This window comes from Nuphar pumila, chromosome 12 (assembly GCF_984573655.1).
Source record: "Nuphar pumila chromosome 12, dmNupPumi1.hap1.1, whole genome shotgun sequence".
NCBI classification, from domain to species: Eukaryota; Viridiplantae; Streptophyta; class Magnoliopsida; order Nymphaeales; family Nymphaeaceae; genus Nuphar; species Nuphar pumila.
The window spans coordinates 20,119,163-20,131,680 of record NC_143260.1 but is presented as its reverse complement, the minus strand read 5'-3'; the positions used below and the strand labels follow the sequence as shown (position 1 = coordinate 20,131,680).

Below are 12,518 nucleotides of genomic sequence, written 5' to 3'. Positions count from 1 at the left end.
TGTTCTCATCTTTTAAAGAATTTCACGAACTCATGTAAAACCAAATTCAAATCAATATTGTTTTTTTTCAATCTGACTCAAGGGGAGACAAAGAAGAATGTTTATCTAATGATTTCAAAAACTACTTAAAAGAAAATGACATTTCATATCAAAGATCTTGTCTAAATACTTCTCAACAAAATGGTTTAGCTAAAAGAAATTATCGTCGTATTGTTGAGACAATAAGAGCATTGCTTATTTCAAGAAGTATTCCAAAAAAGCTTTGGGCTGAGGCTGCACTAACTGTTGTATATCTTATAAACTGAATGCCTTCATCTTCTTTACAAGATATATTTCCAATTGAAAAACTTTACCAAACTACTCTTGATTTAAGTCACTCAAAGAGTTTTTGGATGTGAATGTTTTGTACTTATTGAAAAAAAAGATAAATTATCCCTAAAGCCATCAAATGTGTGTTTTTTGGTTATGCGAAAAACCAAAAAGGATATAGATGCTATGATTTGAAGAACGACAAATTATATATTTCAAGAAATGTGAATTTCCTTGAAAATGAAAATGGTTTTAATATGGATAAGACGAAGGATGAAGTCAAGTATTCCTTTTTATTTTATTTGTTACTAAAGAAAAATTCTTTTAATGAAGAATTAAAAAATAAGCATGATGGTATTATGCATGTTGATGATTGTACTATTTTCTTAGATGATGCTCAGAATCGTGATATTCAAACTTATTCTAGAAGAACAATTGAAAATCCTTAATGTGCACTTGATAGGTATTCTTAAAACAAATCTTTTGGAGACACTAATATTAGGAAATCCAATAGAACCTCTAGGCCTCCTGATAGGGTTGTGTCTTATGAATCATTTTCACTTAGATATAGAGCTTGTCGTATGTCCATCCATGATCCTTCAACCAACGATGAGGCCAAAGATATTCTAGAATGGGTAGATGCTATGAATCTAGAACTAGGAGCCCTTGAAAAAGCCAAAAATCGAGAAATTCAATCTTTATCTATAAGAAAAAAGACTATAGGATGTAGGTGGGTTTATAAAGTCAAGATAAAAGGGGATGAATCCTTGAAAAGATATAAGACTAGGTTAGTGGCCAAATGTTATTCTCATCAATATGAAATTGATTATGAAGAGACCTTGCCTTAGTATTCATTAGGAAGTGACCTATTTACTATCTTGATGTCAAAAATGCTTTTTTGAATGGTGACCTAAATGAAGAGGTGTACATGGATCCTCCTTCTGGTCTTAAAATCGAGAGAAAAAAAGTTCTTCATTTAAGAAAAACTTTGTATGGGCTTAAGCAAACTCCCAAAGCTTGGTATGATAGATTCAACAAAGTAATGTTGAATTTGGGTTATAGATCATGCTAGTCATGCCATTCATTCATGTGGCATTCCTTCATAGGTGGATGTAATTAGCTTTCAACAACTGTAACTTTGCACCTGGTATTTTTGAAAGTTAATGCCCTTATCTAGGATTCCTCTTTTAACACCAATAACATTCCAATATTAACCGTTGTTGATTTGCCAGTGGAAGTTCTTAACAAAATTTTTTATTTAATCTCTTTAAGTTTTTTTTCTTGTTATTTTATCTTTCTTTCTGTAACGACCCCATACCGACCCTCGGAAAATGCAAATTTTTTTTTTATAAATAAATAATTTTAAAACATTGCAAAAAATATCCCTGTGACACGAGACACATTATAGATTTAATTTACACAACCTAACCATCATTCCAAAAATAGAACAAATCAATTCATGAATTTATATTGAATTGAATTTAATAAATAATTTCCCATTTAGGGTTTACATGTTCCCTCAAAACAAAAACTTTCCAACAAAGTCATAATTCGAGCCACTGTATCATCACCCTCGCTCCCGCCGACCAACTGGTCCATCCATCACTGTGTCTTAATACTTGAAAAAGGTTTAAAAAAAATAGGGTAAGAACCAAAGTTCTCGTACGAGACCCTCTCAAAATATAACAGTAAGAAAATTAGCATAAATTAAATCAAATATAAGTTTAATAAATCTCAACAAACATCACATATTCAGTATAAGCTTGCAATATAAGCAATCAATTCAAACAACCAACAATCTCATGCTAAATTAAACATTTAGAGACACATAAATGACTTTTTAAATTTAATTATGAGTATTGCTTTTACATGCATGTTCCTATATAATACACACAATTAAATTCTCACCTATATAAAACCCGTAGAAACTCAAAACATGCCAAATTCTCGAGGTTCAAGTTTTCAGTGATATCTTAACCAAGGTTTTAAAACCCGTGACTCGGAACTCGACTCGTTCTTTATTGACTCGTGACTCGACGGGTCAACTCGGTGACTCGGACCGGGTTTTGTTAGCTTTTGATTTTAAAAGAAAAACAATATATAATTTGTCTGAAACCATGTTTTTGAGTAAACATAGTCTCCAAATGTCTGTAAGAATATAAAAACAACTGCAAAGAGCTATAGAGGTTTGCTTGAATAATTGAATTTGATATCTATACAAGCACTTTGTAGTTATACACTGCCGGTCCCAAGCCCGGATAAAGGAGGAGGGTTGCGGTAGGCCTGTGACAGCCAGCATAAAAACTGTCATATCCTATGAAAATGAACCAATATGAGAATTTCGTTGGGGCGTTCCCTACTGAGCGACGCGCTGTACTCTCTAGGCCCGGAGGCAGTGATAAATGTGCAAGGGTTGCTAGGTCGTCGCCCAGAAGCGACGCGTCACACCGGCGCCCGGGTGTGGTGTCAAATAGGCAAGGGTTCCCTCACTTTGTTGGACGGGTGGGGGTAAAGAAGTTAGTCCAAGACCACAATATTAGGTTAGCCACTTGGAACATAGGGTCTTTAACTGGTAAGTTGGTAGAGTTAGTAGATGTTATGTGTAGGAGAAAGATTGATATTTTATGTCTTCAAGAGACCAAATGGGTAGGTGAGAAAGCTAAAGTGATAGAACCTTGGGGATATAAGATTTGGTATACAGGAATAAATAGGAATAGGAATGGAGTAGGGATTGTTATGAGTCGTCAGTTTATAGATAATGTAGTTGAGGTCCGTAGGAAGGGTGATAGAATTTTACTTATTAAATTAGTATTAGGTACGGATATTATTAATATTTTTAGTGTTTATGCACCTCAAGTAGGTTTAGATGATTCCATTAAGCATCAATTTTGGGAAGATTTAGATGGAGTAGTACAAGAGACATCTTATGGAGAAAAGCTTTTCATCGACGGTGACCTTAATGGACATGTAGGCATTAGTAGGGATGGATTTGAGAATATCCATGGAGGCTATGGTATAGGAGAAAGAAATGAAAGTGGAGAAAGGATTTTAGATTTTTGTTTGTCCTATGATATGATCTTAGCAAACACTTGGTTTAGGAAGAGGGAGTCTCACCTAGTAACATTTAAAAGTGGGGTTAATACGAGTCAGATAGATTTTTTCCTACTTAGAAAGAGAGATAGGGGTTGTTGCATCGATTGTAAGGTTATACCAGGAGAAAGTGTAGCTACACAACATAGAGTCTTAATTTTAGATCTTAGAATTAGACAATGCCGCAAAAGGGATAGACATAGGATAGATCCTAGAATTAAGTGGTGGGCACTGAAAGGAGCTAAACAAGGAATGTTTGTAGAGCAGGTAGTTAAGGAAGTTGATTGGTGTCTCGAGGAGGATTCAGAATCAATGTGGAATAAGATAGCGGGTGGTATGAGAAAAGTAGCTAAGGAGGTATTGGGTGAGTCTAAAGGGTTGCACCACTAGGTAAGGATACATCATGGTGGAACGAGGATGTCAAATTAGCTATTAAGGTTAAAAGAGAGTGTTATAGAAATCTAAGTAAGAGTCGTGATAATGAGAATTTGGAGAAGTATATGATAGCAAAGAAGGAAGCTAAAAAAGTTGTTCGAAACGCGAGGGCTAAGGTATATAAGGAGGTTTATGACAAGTTGGATACCAAAGAAGGCGAGAAGGATATTTATAGGCTTGCAAAGATGAGAGATAGGAAATCGAAGGATTTGGGTATGGTTAGATGTATCAAAGATGAAACGCAAAGGGTTTTAGTCAAAGATGAGGAGATTAAGGAGAGATGGAAAGATTATTTTGATAAGCTATTTAATGATAGTCATGCTCAAGATCTTGGAGACTTCTCCATTCCTTTTTATGAGATAAATCGTGACTTCATGCGCAAGATTCAAAAGAAAGAAATTGCAGAGGCTTTGAAGAAAATGAAATCAAGAAGGGCAGTTGGCCCAGATGGTATACCTATCGAAGCTTGGAAATGCTTGGGAGAGAAAGGTTTAGAATGGTTGACAAATCTTTTTAACTTGATTTGGCGAACAAATAAGATGCCTAATGAGTGGAGGAAGAGTACTTTGGTGCCTTTATATAAGAATAATGGTGATATACAAGATTGCACAAACTATCGTGGTATAAAACTCATGAGTCATACTATGAAACTTTGGGAGAGGGTGATTGAGTCTAGGTTGAGGAAGGTTGTCATGATATCGGAGAATCAATTTGGTTTTATGCCTGGAAGATCAACTATGGAAGCTATACATCTTCTTAGACAACTTATTGAAAGATATAGAGAGAGGAACAAAGATTTGCATATGGTTTTTATTGATTTAGAGAAGGCATACGATAGAGTACCTAGGGACGTTCTCTGGTGGACAATGATGAAGAAAGGTGTTTCTCTCAAGTACATTAGTATAATTAAAGATATGTATGAAGGAGTAGTAACCAATGTCCGCACTTGTGGAGGGGTGACAACCAATTTTTCGATAACGGTTGGGTTACATCAAGGATCTGCTTTAAGCCCTTTCCTATTTGCGATAGTGATGGATGAGCTTACGAGATTAATTCAAGAAAATGTGACGTGGTGTATGTTGTTTGCTGATGATATTGTTTTGATTGATGAGTCTAAAGTTGGGGTTAATGCTAAGTTAGAATTATGGAGACAAACATTGGAAGCAAGAGGTTTTAAGTTGAGTAAGAGTAAGACAAAATACATGGAATGTCAATTTAGTAAGCAACGAAAAAGAGATGGGAGTGTAGTGAAGCTTGGTGAGCAAGAAATACCGGTGGATGATTCTTTCAAATATTTGGGATCTATCATTCAAAAGTATGGAGAAATTGATGGAGATGTAAATCATAGGATAAAGGTTGGGTGGATGAAATGGAAGAGTGCAACTGGAGTGTTGTGCGATCGTAGAATGCCATTGCGGTTGAAGGGAAAGTTTTATAGGACGACTATTAGGCCCGCTTTACTATATGGTACGAAATATTGGGCTGCCAAGAGACATCATATTCAAAAAATGAGTGTAGCTGAGATGCGGATGCTTAGATGGATGTGTGGAAATACAATAAAAGATAAGATTCAGAACGAAGAGATACGTAAGAAGGTAGGTGTTGCACCCATTGAAAATAAGATGCGAGAGAATCGTTTACGGTGGTTTGGACATATTCGGCGAAGGCCTAATGATGCTCCAGTTAGAAGGTTGGAGAAATGGGAAAATATATTAGTTAAAAGAGGTCGGGGTAGGCCTAGGAAGACTTGGATGGAGATGATAGGAAAGGATATGAATGCTTTGAACCTCACCGAGGACATGGCGTTGGATAGAAATGATTGGAGGAAAAGGATTCATGTGGAAGACCCAAAATGAATTTCTTTTTTGGTTCATATCGCTGACCCCAATTGTTTTGGGATGAAGGCGTAGTTGTTGTTGTTGTTTGTTGTTTGTTGTATACAAGCACTTTGACTGTCAATTTGTCATGTGCCACAAAAATTTGGGAGTTTAAAGATTAAAAGTTTATTAGATGTAGAACATTTGGTCATGACAAGCAAAAAATCATTAATTTTGCTAGTTTAAGTCCCGACTCCCAAACCATTTCATCAGCTTACAGAAAGTACTAGACTCTTTTAGCCTTACTCAAGACCTGGTTCTCCATTTCAACAATTTATCTGATTTTTCATATCAATCCCAATTTTGAGGTAAACAAGGTCTGAAACTGCAAAATAGACCATTTTTTATTTGGCAAAAGCAAATGCATACAAAAATCTCCTGGTTTTGCCAATAGAGTAAGTTTTTCAATGTATGTTTTTACACAGTCAATTGTACATACAATCTATTAGAACACAATTTTTTTTTTCAAATAGTTTGTCAACATGTAAGCAAGTTTCTCAAGGGCTTCACAAATCAATGGCCTACAATATGCCAAAATTTCATGACTCAAAAAACATATTTTTATATAAAAAAATATGATAAAGGTGTGATTCCTAGCAAATAAACCATGTTGAACACATATATGAGGTCAGATTGCTTAGATACAACTTGCACCTGTGATTTTTCAACTAGATTGTACAGACAGTAAACAGTAGACTGCATATATGTATATATATCATTACCATTTGAAACTCAAAAAACAAATTTCAAACATCCCAGAACTCGCCCGAGTCAGGCCGAGTCAAGCCGAGTCAGGTCGAGTCAAGCCGAGTCAGGCCGAGTCAAGCCCGAGTTTTGGCAAACCGAGTTTGCCTTGCCGGGTTGACTCGCTGGAGGGCCGAGCCGAGCCGAGTCAGCTGAGTCAACGAGTTGACTCGGCGAGTTTTAAAACACTGATCTTAACATAATTTATATTTTTATTAATTCAGTTCTACACATGTTCCTCAACCGACATAAGAAATCATCACCATCAATCAGAACATTAGAAATCATCACCTAATGCCAGGACGACAAATTTAATCAACATCCATTGACGTCACTTTCTCGGTATACCAATAACTGCAACTGAGTCTAACAATACCATCCTCAGGAAAAGTGGCGGGAGTTCTCTACAACCATGGTCGAAAACACGAATCACACGTCGGTTTCTTGGAAAAAACAATGCATATGGCGTTTAGTATCCTCATGGTCTCCCATGACCGTCATCTAAGATTCACACCCTTTCAGAGCGCCACAAAGGAAGAAAAATTATTACACTTTTGATCTCTGTTACTATTCTTAATCAATTAAGGGTTCTTTATACAAGAACAATTATGAAATCAACATGCAATAACAATTTTGGGCCCTTGCCCTATTAAATTCAACAATATAATTAATTCAAAATCCATACCACATAATTTTGCAATGCTTACAACTTACCACGACATGAGCAATACATGCTCCTGGCCTCCAAAGGCCCATTTCTGGTTTACATATAACCACTACAAAATTTAATGAAATAACATTACAAATATTCAGTTAATAATAGTTACCCATAGATGAACACATTTAGTATTCATAGTTCACAAGACATGACACCAAAGCATATTTATGGTTAATGAATGATTGCAAATCGTATCAAGCAAATCCGATTTATCATATTAGCAAAAAAACTAAACTTTTTATGACTGACCAAATTCAACTTAACGATTTTGATAAGGTCTCTTCTTAAGCCCAATGCTTAATGCCAAACCCATATATATATATATATATATATACTAAGCCAATCATGTTAAAAAAAGAAAACCAAATGATACAGAATAAAATCAGATTTATACTTGCAGTTGAACTGAGATAGATCTACCAGGGTTCACTCTCAAATATATATATATATATATATATATATATATATATATATATATATATATATATATATATCTCAAAGTCTGATCAGTTGGTAGGCATGCTTCAGCATCTGCCCTGCTTGCATATGCAAATTTTAATATATGAAATCTATCCCTGTTCAACCCTGAAAACAACCCAGAACTAAAAAAACTGGGTTCTTGACAGGTTTTTTAGTCAAAATTTCAGTACAGAACTGTACCAATTCCCCCTTTTAAATCACTGTTCACATCCCAAGATTAAAAACGGTCCAATAAGTGTTTCTCAGTCATCAACAACATTCACACTTCAGTGACACACAAAGATGAATGTAGATACTTAATTCAGTTATTGCGTGTATCAAATAACTCAGAGTTTTTTTAAGATATAAGTTCTATCCTAAACCTGTAATAAAATTTATATTGTGCAGACATATGTATATATATGTAAAAATATCTAATACTAACAGGACATTAAAACAAATCAGATTTTTGGGTTCAGTCCAGAAATCTGACCACAACCAGCAAAAACCGATTCCACTGATTTTTATTTTCAGTACAAACCCCACGTGATCTGGGTTTGGGATAGATCCAGGGCTCAGTCCAAAGATCCATCAGCAGATTGATCCAAATCTCGATTTTCGTTTCGGATCAGATCGCATAAACCTAAAAATCAGCATAGATACAAACTGTTACACATGGAAGCCCAACACACATCCTATTCAGGTTTGCAGGGACAACACATAAGCGCAGTAAAAAACAAACTGCACCTCTGCACAATTTATTTAAAAAAACAGACAAATATCATACATGTTCACAGAAAACATCTGATTTGTGCCTGAACCCTAAGCCATACAAGATTTTGAACATCTATCACAGCAGTTTTATTAAATTCAACACCTAACATAAGCATCGGTCAAAACAGATTTTTATTTAACTACCATCCAACGTGAACATATAAGAACAAGAAAACAGATTTTTATTTAACTACCATCCAACGTGAACATCTACAAAATAAATCTGATTCTCTTTGATTTAAAACCCATTGTGAAACCCAAAACCTTACATGTTATGATGGTTTTCAAATCCGTGTGAATACTAAAATCACACAGATTTCTTTGCTGGTTTAAGACTCAAAGTGAAAACAGAAAATCAGACATCTTAAAACCCAACCAAGAAAAGAAAAATGCAGATTCAAATATTGAACCTCAAACCCAAAAAAAAGACAGCTGTAAATAAATTGAATTATGATCAGGATCAAAGGCAGGTTCAGTTGAAGCGTAACGAACCAAAAGAAATTTATATACAGACTAGCGAAGATCAAGGCATGATGAACCAAGGTCTGTGCATGAACACATTTTATTTTCTCAAACCTACGCATGATCCAACCCATGCCAATCTCTTCATCTATCGGTTTAAGAGAGAAACCCAGACTTTTGCTTGTAGATCCGTAAAAGAAGACATTGGAGAAGGAGGTAGTGCCTCTTTCTTTCTCTCTCCCACTTTACAACCTCTTTTTTTTTTCTGTGTTCAGCCCTCTACCTCTCTCTCAAAATCGGTATAGAGAGAGGGCTGATATGAGGTTTATAAAGCAAGACAGACTCCCTAGACGGGACATCCCATCTTGTTTTGGAATAGAAAGCTTTCTATTTCCTTATGGAAATAGAAGTCTTTCTAAACCAGGACTCCTATATACATATATATCTAATATATATATTATTTAGTTATTATTCTATCATTAATATAATTTAGTTTTTAAAAAGAAAATTAATTTACCTTATCATAAATGGATTATGGATCTTGATAACGATTTCAAGATCCATATTATAACTGGATCATGGATCTTGGCAATGGGTCCAAAATCCATATTATAACTGGATCATGGATCTTGGCAACGGTTTCAAAATCCATATTATAATTAGATCATGGATCTTGGCAACAGATCCAAGATCCATATCAAGATCCCATTAAAGTCAACCACTATTTATTAATATATATATAATATTGTTTTAATTTCAGACATAAAAAATGTCACTATTTAAATAAAAATTATATTAATTAAATTAAAAATAAAGGCAAAAATTGCAAGATATTACACTTTCTTTCTTCTGCCCTTCTCTTTCAATTCCACATTTTATGATATTCATTACATAATTCTGGTCATTGTTTTCTTTGCTGGCAACTGTTTCTTATCATGCTCTATTTTCTATGCATTGTGGGGAGCAGGCTCTGGCTAACTGCAGGAGTGAGGTCTGCAAGGCACTTGGAATTGCAGAGGAGCAGTGTGAGTTGTCAATGGGCATGTCAGGAGACTTTGAGCAAGCGGTAATGAAACTTTAATTGTCTGGAGATTCATGCTGGACCAATCAGAGTTTAAATGCACAAACTTATTCATATGCTAATCACACATAAGCTGATGATGTCTGCATTGCTCTTTACAGATTGACATGGCAGTACAAATGTCAGAATCAGATCTACCATATTTGGGGCAAGGAAGTATCCCAAGAAACCAGTAAGCAAGTGATATTTATGAATGTGTGTTTAGAAATGGTCTCATCTGTACACATGTAATGTAGCTCAAGTATGACCTCTGCCACTCGAAGAGAGAGACACCCTCTGATCAATTGAACTGCCAGAGTCTTTCTCTTATATAGTGGAATCTAGTTAAATACATGTATGAGTATCTCTGTTTGTATTTGATTCATTCTCTCAAAAAGCGGAGAAGACATTGAACAAATTTTAAGAACTGATACATGAATTGCTGCCAGTCTCTCTCTGGTTCTTTTGTGGATACTATTGCAGATTATGTTTGATTCTTCGAGCCACTATATATAAAAAATATAACAAAATGCTTTATCTGAAATGCTTGGAACATATATGCTATGAGAAGGTTTATGACTTGAATACACTGTTTTGCTAGAAATGGTTCAACTCTGTTTAGGGTATTTTTTGATTGGAGAAAAGCATTTCTTTTAGCTTGAAAATACAAAAACATATGATCAAGAATTTGTTTTTTTGAGCAAAGGCCGTTTTCAGGTATCTTTCAGATTGATGGAGAATTTTCTTTTCTTTTCACAAGCAAATGTGATATTATTGTGGAGGTAGATGATATGACACACATAAGTGAATGCTTTTACCTTGATCCAATGGCATGCTTGATTTTGTTACTTGATGGAAATCGTTCTAGAATTTTAAGCCAATGGTTTGTTCTTTAATGCTTTTAATCATTCAAGGATTTAGAGTTGTTCAAGAATTTATACTTAAGATTTTCAGTAGCCCATTTTAAAAGTTCCACTGCCATAGTTGTTGCGCAGTGAAAATATTATCACTGGTGCAGTTTTGTGCCACTGAAAAGCTTTTCACTGGCGCAAACTGTCTGACAGTGAAAATAGTATCACTGGTGCAGTTTTGCACCAGTGAAAACTCTCACTGGCGAATGCAGAATTCACCAGTGAAAGCTTCACCGGTGGAACTTTCACTGGCGCAGCGATTGCGCCAGTAAAGGCTTTTACTGGTGCAAATGCTGTGCCAGTAAAGCCACTTTTTCCTGTAGTGTAATAAGACTGATTACCTTAATCATGTGAAGTTTATCTCATATTCATCGAGTGCAGTTGGTGAATCTATAGTTCAACTTCAAAGTGATATTGTGCAGTATATCTTGAATGGGCTCTCAAATGAGTATGAGAGCTTTGCCACTGCAGTCACTATCACAAAGAAGTTACCCTCCGAAATATATGATATGCTCCTAAATCAGGAGAATAGACTTCAGTTGATACAACAAAAAACAAATCAAGAGTCAACATCCACTACCTTCTTTTCCCAAAGAGGCATGGGGCATGAGAATAGACAGAACAGAGGTCATGGCGGAGGCGGAGGAAGAGGTTATAATGCTGGTCTGCTGGTTGTGGTTTTCAGAGCGACCTTAAAGGAGGTAACAATTCACGTTTTCAAGAAAATTCTTCTCAGCATGTTATTTTTCAGATTTGTGGATGCAAAAACCATACTACTAGGCAGTGCTATGACATTCCCAAAGCTTTTGTTGCTATGTGCATGAGTGCACCTTCCAATGACACGTGGTACCTTGACACGGGAGTTTTGCATCATATGGCCTCTGATGATAAAACCATGGGAAACAAAGTTGAGTGTCAAGATCTAGAAACAGTCATGGTTGACAACGAGGCCAACATATCTATATCGAGCATGGGTAATGTTGCTTTAACTTCAACCTTTGGAATGCTCTTTCATTTGAATGAAGTTCTTCATGTTCCTTAGATTAGGAAGAATTTATTGTCTATAGCCAAGTTTACCAAATATGATAATTGTATTTTTGAGTTTATTGCTGGAGTTTTGTTTAAAGGATCTAAAGAACAAGACAATTCTCTACACAGGGATCACAAAAGGAGGGCTCTATGCTTGGCGTGTTAGGAGCTCAAGAGGACAAACAAATCTTGCTCAAGTCACCTCTAAGGAGAGGTGTCTCTTCGGGTTGGGTCATCCTAATCAGAATATTTTAGCTTTATTGCAAAAGAAAAGTTATGTTAGCTTTGGTAGTGATAAGACATTTAATTTTTGTTCCAATTGTGCTATTGCAAAAATGCACAACACAAGTTACCATTTAAACCATCCAAATTTTGTCAGTAAGTCTTTTAGAACTTATTCATGTTGATTTTTGGGGGTCATCCCCTGTTTGCTCCAGAGAAGGGTATTGGTACTATATGTAGCTCGCAGATGAGTTTTCTCATTTCTCATGGATTTTCCTGTTGGTTAGAAAGTCTGATGCATTACAGTGCTTTAAAAATTTCAACAATATTGTGGAAAAACAGCTAAACTCTGAAGTTGAGATTTTTCACAGTGATGGAGGTTGTGAATTTGTTAATGATGCATTCACTCATTTTCTTCAGTATAAAGA

At 35.4% G+C, this 12,518-nt stretch overlaps 1 protein-coding gene across 2 annotated transcripts in view; it reads left to right on the top strand.

Annotated features, from left to right (window-relative positions):
• LOC149820229 (uncharacterized) overlaps window positions 1-12,306 on the top strand; it is a 37,280-nt gene extending 24,974 nt beyond the window's left edge. For both annotated transcript variants that reach the window (XM_089983787.1, XM_089983788.1), the window contains 3 exons: window positions 9,836-9,934; window positions 10,051-11,813; window positions 11,998-12,306. The gene's annotated coding sequence lies outside the window, so the exon portion shown is untranslated. The remainder of the gene's footprint in view (window positions 1-9,835; window positions 9,935-10,050; window positions 11,814-11,997) is intronic.
• Window positions 12,307-12,518: the final 212 nt, after the last annotated feature.